Source organism: Hakea prostrata, chromosome 5 (genome assembly GCF_041222555.1).
Source record: "Hakea prostrata isolate BN-2017 chromosome 5, UWA_Hpros_2, whole genome shotgun sequence".
In the NCBI taxonomy this organism is placed as follows: domain Eukaryota; kingdom Viridiplantae; phylum Streptophyta; class Magnoliopsida; order Proteales; family Proteaceae; genus Hakea; species Hakea prostrata.
The window spans coordinates 53,916,481-53,924,560 of NC_142604.1; the positions used below are offsets into that span (position 1 = coordinate 53,916,481).

The following is an 8,080-nucleotide window of genomic DNA, read 5'->3' on the forward strand; positions in this document are numbered from 1 at the left end:
AATAAGAAAGGAAGGAATGGAGTTGCACCAAGAATTTAAGTGACAACCCATCACATTTAGTATATTAAATATTTTTAAAGGGTCGCTAAAAAATAAATCAACCCCAAGTTCCTCTTATTCTCTCTCCACTTATTCCTCCTTTTTATCCTCTATTCTACGAAAAGAGAAGTGGGAGTAGTTGAAAATGTTTTGAACATTTACTATTAATGATTGGACTTACGCAGCTACTGTTTTTGATCTTTTTATTTTGTTTTATAAATTTTCTTTCCATCGAATTGGGATCTCTTATGGCATTAGCATATAGTAGACTCATTGTGGGAAGATGAAAACTCTTAAATTAGTGAAATCCTTTTTAACACAGAGGAAACCAGAACAAAACAGCAAAAAAAGACAATGGACAATGATAATCAATCACTTTGATTGGATAAAAAGAATTAAAAACTATGAACGAATAGAAATGAAAACTTATATGAGTTTATTTAATAGCCTCCCTTTTTAAGTTATAAAGAAAACATGCATGATTTAAACCAAAACTTTCTTGGATCAACATTGAGGTTAAAAATAGTCTGCTATCAAGTTCTTGCATCAAATCACTAATACGCATGAAAAACTGAAGTTACACAATAAAAATATGAAAACAATGAATCTTTTCATACCTCCAACCATATTTGTCCATAAGAGTCTAAATATTATTCCAGCGTGGCCTAGTTGCAGCCCTAGCGATTCCTCAGAATTGAAACACGGAATAGAGGTCAGTTTAAATATTATTTTTTTATACCATTATGAACTTTGATCTCTTCAGTTATAGTTATCTTGAGTGTATGTTTTTTATTTTTATTTTTCTGCTTCTTCTAGATTGTATTGTGAACAAACTTCGTGCAAGGTCTGTGCTGAGTTCTTCCATGTACCAACCAGACGTCATTGAGATCAACCCATCGGCTTCCAGAATCTGCTCTTTAATTACCCATTATCAATTATAGTGGATGGAATTGATTGGATTGCCGATTAAGGGTCTCCGTTGGGGCGAATTCCAGTAGGGGGGAAGTTGGCCGGCGGGGGCAAGGTCTTTGGCATGGGTTGAGGGGTGATGGTTTTTGGTGTGGTTGACGGTTTCAGGTGAGATATAAAAAGAAGCTACCTTAGGATATTTGGATAATATTATTGTTCAAAGGGTATTTGGGTAATTTAAATTTTAAATTTTGTATGAGTTAAATGAGAATAAGGGTATTTAGGTTTTTTACACTTTACTTGATAGAAAATCCAAATCGTGAGTAACTTGTAATTTTGCTTTGCTCTTCATAATATCATTTCAACTAAATGACTAATTTTTTTTTTTTTCTTCTTATGCCCAAAAACTGAATGACGGATTACACTAGCGAAGATAAGCCTCTATTGTTTTTTTTTCTTTTCTTTTTTTCTTTTGGGTGTCTGAGGTTCATTCGGGCCAGCTTGCGTACACCTCGATTACATCCTTAGAAGGAGCTTTGTCGTTCGAAAAGGTCGAATCCATGACCTTTCCACTGAGAAGTATAGATCTTACCCCTCTATTGGTTGTTTTGCATAGATCCGTGGTTTTTTAGGAGATTAAAAAATAAGGATGTCAACTCACTTGAATCTTGAACTACTGTTATAATTTCTTTGTAATTCTGTTTTCATGATTTAAAATTCAAATCCAGACACAAAGCTTACTTATAAAACCTAAGAATCGTTTTTATCAACTCATTTTGATTCCTTAACAATTCCAAACGTCAGTACAAGGTTAGAACCACTTTGTAGTCGAAAAGTTTATTTTCGTTTTTTAACAAATCTATGCGTAGGTATTTTAAATCAGGTCTAAAATCTTATTTGGGTTTCTTTAATTGGATTTTTTTTTTTTTTCAAACTTTAACAGGAAATTTTACATACAGGTCTAGGCTTATCCACATCCTCTGTAATTCCTTTCTCTGCAATTTCCTGTAATTCCTTCTCAAGATTGTGCCACGTGGCATTAAGTAATTCAACGATCATCAAATTCTAAACCCATCCATATATTTCTCTCACATCTCTCTTCTCTAAATTCAGAAAAACCCTGAATCCTCTGTGGTTTTTCTGTCTCTCATAGTCACTCTTCGTGCAAAATTCAGAAAAAGCCCTCTTCACTGTGTCTTCTTCATGAAATTTAGAAACACAGTGAAGAGGGCTTTTTTCTGAATTTCGCACGAAGAGCGATTCTGAGAGATGAAAAAACCGCAGAGGATTCAGGGTTTTTCTGAATTTGGAGAAGAGAGATGAGAGAGAAACCTATGGATGGGTTTAGAATTTGATGATCATTAGATTACTTAATGCCACGTGGCACAATCTTGAGAGGGAATTACAGGGAATTGCAGGGAAAGGAATTACAGAGGATGTGAATCCGAGTTTAACACCACTTGAGACCGTTATTTTTATTTCAATTTTAAAAGTTTAAGGACCAAAATACCCCATTAGCAATTAGTAAAAATGATTTTATAAAATACCTCTATATATTCTATTTTTAAGAACTCTCTCTCCCCCATTAGCAATTAATAAAAATAATCCTAAATATTCCATTTTTAAGAACCATGTAAGTGAGTCAACGAAAAATTCCTTTACCTTTTTCTTCCTTCACTCTCTCGAAAATCAAGACTCCACCCCATTGCCAGCCAATTGCCAGAAACCACCCAACCCAACTAAAGAAGAAAAAAACTGGCAAAAAACCACTCTAGTTCTCCTAATTGATACTCTTTCCATGGTTTCTAGTCATGCAAGCTTTAGAAAAATTTCCACAATCCCAAAATTTTTGAATCCCTTCCTTCACCAAGAAATTACCTATCACCACCCATCGGTCGATCACCAGGAAGTGGTAGGAAGAAGAAGATGAGAGTGATTTTCGACAGGGTGAAAGTGGGGTGGTGGGATTTTATTTTTTTTTTTTCTTCTTCTTTTACTGGGTGATTTCTAGTACGTAAGATTTGTTGGTGATGAGGGTGTGGATAGAAGGGATATTTTAATAATTTTACAAATAAACTCAACATGTCTCAAAAGATTTACTTTCAAAACTAGACATTATTTTTTATATTAAAAGGATCCAACTATAATTTAATCCTCACTAACTTGAGCCACACGGATATCATTCCAAAACAAAATCCAAGAAAAATAATGGTAGAAGCAGACTAGGTCAGTCCATTCACACTACAACTTCTCAGACTTTGTCGTCTGAGTTGCTTTTTCTTTGAAAGAACCTCGAAGCTTCGACTTGGAGTGTTTTTCCTTCTCCGAGAGCAAGGGAGGGAGCCAGTGGCTCAGACGTACAACTTGAAGATTGGAGTTAAAATCGGGTTTACATGAATGATCTTGAGATTCTTTCTCTCAACTGCTGATTTTGCTGTTATTAAGATATCTTGCACCTGTTAATCTTCACTGTTCTTGCTGTCGCAAAAGGAGGCTGATCTCCCAGAAGGTATCTCCCTTTTCTATTTTTCATTTACTTCTCTAACGGTAGCTACTATTACTATCAAGAAATATGAGTCACTACTGGTCAAGGGATAATAAACTATACGTGGATGGGAAGTTAGCTGCTTTGATCTGGGTTTTGCATCTTCACCTTGCGAATCGTTACCAACAATCTTGTTTTTATGAATGATCTTGTGATTCTTTTTCTTCACTGCTGATTTTGCTGTTATAAAACATCTTTTGTTGATCTTGCAGCTGTTGATCTTCACTGTTCCTGCCGTTGTCAAGGAAAGCAGATCTCCCTGAAGGTATCCCCCCATCGGTTTGTACAAGTTCCCTTTTCTATTTTCTCAAATAGCAAACCCTTTCTAGCTACTATTACTACTAGGAAATATGAGTGATCAGTATTGGTCAAGTAATGATAAACTATTCGTGAATGCAAAGTTAGAGGTCCTCTGGTACGATCTGAATTTTGGTTCTTCACCTTTGCAACCATTACCAATGGAACGCAGATCTGGTGTGGTTTATGATGGACCGACAGGTGATAAGTTCAAAGATTACTTGTCTAAGATGGGCTTTCACGTTAACAATAAAGGGAGAGTGATCGTTGCCACAGCACAGTAGGACAATAATACTACTTCTGAAGCCTTTCATTACTTCCTTCTAGACAAAGTGGTACCTTTGGGTCCTTTCGGTTTTCGAAACCATCCGTTACCAAGACGGAACGAAGTTACTGAATTGGAAACTCTCCTGAACAATACAAAGGCTGAATTGGCGAAGAAGAATGAGGAACTCGGAGAATCGCAAAGGCTTCTCAAGTTCCCCTTTTCTAGGTCCATAAAAAGGGGGACCAATTTCTTGGAGTTCATGCATAGGATAAATCGAACATTTGTTAACCGGGCCGGAAAATATTTAAAATTTGAGTTCACTGGTACCAAATTTTCAGGAAGGCGGCGACTTATGGATAATGTACTTCGGTATTATGATAGAAACTCCCACTTGGATCTGATTTTTACGATGGTGCAATTCAATGCAAATGAACCTGCGAAAGCACTTGTGGAACGTCTAGTTTCATTTCAAAAAGAATTCGAAGATGAGGAGACCCTATCTAATGTTACAACAGTTATATATCAGAGTCTGGGCGATTTCAGTGCTTTCACCTGGAATGATTTTTGTTTCATTGGGAAGATCTCGGAAGGCTCTGATGAAACTTTTCGTGATAATGCTTTGGTCACTGTTTTCTTTGAACAGTCCACCCACGGCGATAACTGTTATGTGGATTCTCTGGCAACAACTTTCTTTGTTCTAGTTGGAGAATCTCTCAAGTGGGTTGATGTTGATAAGGTGGTACCCAGATTTGTTTAACATCTTCCCTTGCTAGGTATCTTGTATCGTCTTCTGGTCTTCTGCTGTTAGAGTAATTTATATGACTGTTTTGTAGTTGTACTAGATGGTTAGATCTTCTATCTACAAAAAGAAAAGGTTAAGATAAGGTGGAAAATGGTAGATTATGCTGGCTCAACTGAGGGGTTTTCCAAGATTTAATTGTAGAGGTAGTTGTGGGGTCTCAAGGCATATATTCATCTCTCAGAAGGAAGGATATCACTAGTCGACTTGTGCTCTCCTGTTTCTTGATAAAATGTATCTGAGTTTTTCTCAAATATATGACTACCGAACAATAAGTATGTTGGGAATTTTTCCAAGTTCTCCTTTTTCGTTCCTATTTTATGCTGGAATTTTAACGACTATTATCATATTTGTATAAGCAAATCCAAAATTTAGATTGAGAAGAAAGTGTTCATAGCCTAAAACAAAAATAAAAAACCATATTGACATACTATAAATAAGGAATTATGTATTTACAGATGGATTGACTTGTCTGACAATGGTGGTGATTGACGATCAAGGAGTTGTCAGTCTTGTGACTCGTAAAAAAGAAGAATTGAGAAGATAAAGGAAAAATGAAAACAATGGGAACAACGGTTCTGTGAATACATTTAGGGATTTTTCAAGATCAATTTGGCTTTCTATGTTTATTATTTAGCTCTAGTGGATCAAACAATTTCTCGAAGAGCTCCATAGCTATGTTATGGAGAGGACCACATTCACATAGGTAGTTAACTTTGGATACATGCGAACAACATACATGGTGGATGAAGTTATCCTCAACTCCTAGAGAATGTGATTTTGTTTGAAATTTGATGCACAAATAGCATTTGGATTGAAAAGATGGTTGTATTCAAAAACCACTACAACCTATTATGGCACATAGAGCCCTCTTATAGTCCTAGCAAATAAAGAACGTACTCCCATATTGAATTCGTCAAAACATTATATCTTTTATACGAAACTTCTTGTTCTTACACTTCTTTATTTATCATTTAGAATTGGATCATTCGATCCGATAAATTCCATACTTCTTTTACCTACCACCTTTCAAAAGTGCTGGAAGGGGGGGGGGTTGGAGTGAAAACTCATTTAATAATCTTTCATAGAATTTATATTCATCATTGAGAGCTAGAATATTAGGAGGATAAGTTTTATTTCACTATAACAACATGCCGGCTGGAACTCAAGGAACAACCAATTGGATCCATGCTTTCGGCTATCGTGGGTTGTGGTCTAGTGGTCCCAAGCTCACTTCCATGTGGTTTAGTAGTCCCCATGTACCAGGTTCGAATTCTTTTTGCTACTCTATTTTTCGCGTTGTGCAGTTGTGTGCTTTTTGACTTGCTTGAGATCCTTACTGTCTTCTATATAGACTATACAAGGCCTCCAGTGGGGCTAAGCTGATGGGGTTAGCGCTTGTACTCATAATTCACAGGACTAATGCTTGCATAGGTCGAACACGAAAGTCTAAACATTGCATAGCAGAGGGCGTCCGCTACGCAAAGTTGCCACTACTGCATCCGCTCTTTTGCCACCGAATTTAGAAAAAAAAAAAAAGTAATGACAAGAAAATCCTAAGACAAAACTAAGAGATAAATGATTGGTAACCAAGTGATAATATAAAGATCACAAAATGCTCTCCCACATGAATGAAAAAAAAAAAAAAAAGCAGCCTAATCAAGAAGATTTGGAGGCCTCCCCAAAGGTCTGAGTCCCATGTTTTATTTTCTCTGTTTCTAAATTGAAGAAAGTGCCTCTATTTGTCTCCAGAAGGGATATATTCCTTTTTGACATATACATGAGGTGTTGATTGTTGCCTTATATCAGGGATTTCTGATAGCAGCAACTCGAGGTCTTTGTGTCCGACTTGTGATTTCAGATTTTGGTTCCTAGGAAAATCTCCTAATACCTGTCCTTGGGAATTTACCTACCTATAGAGTGCCTTTTTTTTCTTCTTATGTGCTGTCAATATTATCAATAAGCATCAGCTTCAGTTTGTACTTGTTGTGGGGAACTAAGGTCCCGATGGCCCCCCCTCGGGAGAGAAGCACCCCCCCCCCTCGGGAGAGATGCACCCCCCTCGGGAGAGATGTACCTCCCTCGGGCTGGTGCATCCCTTCCCTCATAAAGGGTCCCGAGTGCCTCACTCGGGACAGATGCACCCCTCTTTGTTATCTGGTTTCTTCCTTGAAGAAGGTCCCGAGGGCCTCATTCGGGAGAGACACCTCCCCCTTGGGCAGGTTCATTTATTCGTTGGAGAAGTGCCACACTTGGGAAAAATATCCAACTCTAACATTTCTCAGAAGACTCTTTTGACTAAGTCAAGAAGAGTTAGTTACACATAAACACTCAGCATATCTATTCCGAGAATTGAGGAGGTGAGTCAGCATAACGGCATTATCAGGTGCGACAAAGAAGAAGCCGTTATTCCACTACTCCACTCACTCCTCAACTATCGATCCGGAACTTAAGGAATCGCCGCCTCCAGGTAACTTCTATATAAACCTACCTCCTACATGGAGAAAGGTAACGAGAACTTTAATCTAAGTACTTACTCATTACGTTCTTGAGAACTCTCTCAAGAACCATTATTGTTACCTAGGCTGATTTGAGCGTCGGAGGCGGTTCCCCGGCCAAAACTAGGCCGGACCGTTCTTGCTTTCTTTGTGTGTGCAGGCATCTCAGTTATTCCAACTTGGTTGGAGAGCTCTTAAGGTGGTCATCTCAATGTCCGGCTCTCGAAGAAGTTCTAGACGCAACAGTACTCAAGAACTTTACTAGTGTTTATCAGCCTTTTTTTTGTTGTCAATTTTGTTTATCTCCTAATATCAGCCTTTTTTTTTTTTTGTTATCTGTACTCAAGAACTTAACTAGTGTTTATTTTAGTTTTCTGCAAATCAAATATTAATACAATGGTAACTTCTTTTTTGCTAGCTGTCATTTATTTAATTTTCAATTTAATGTTATTTTTAGTTTTTATTATTTATTTTTTTAATTCAAAATTATCAATTTTAGGAAGTTCCTAATTCCAATTTGTTTACCAAGTATGGTGTTTATTTATTTACTTTCTAATTTGTAGGAGGTTCATATTTCTAATTCCTCTGCTAAGTATGGTTTTTATTTATTTATTTATTTATTTTCTAAATTGATGTTATAAATTTTAGGAAATTTCCACTACAGATATTTTTTTTCTCATTGAAATTCAAAATGATAAAAAAAAATAAAAAAAGAGCGTAAAATT

General features: G+C 36.6%; 1 long non-coding RNA gene across 1 annotated transcript; it reads left to right on the top strand.

Moving 5' to 3' along the window:
• The first annotated feature begins 3,206 nt into the window (after positions 1-3,206).
• On the top strand, positions 3,207-4,775 carry LOC149016547 (uncharacterized). The gene is made up of 3 exons (XR_016173594.1): positions 3,207-3,457; positions 3,706-3,758; positions 3,839-4,775. It is a non-coding gene; the product is annotated as an uncharacterized LOC149016547 (long non-coding RNA).
• Positions 4,776-8,080: the final 3,305 nt, after the last annotated feature.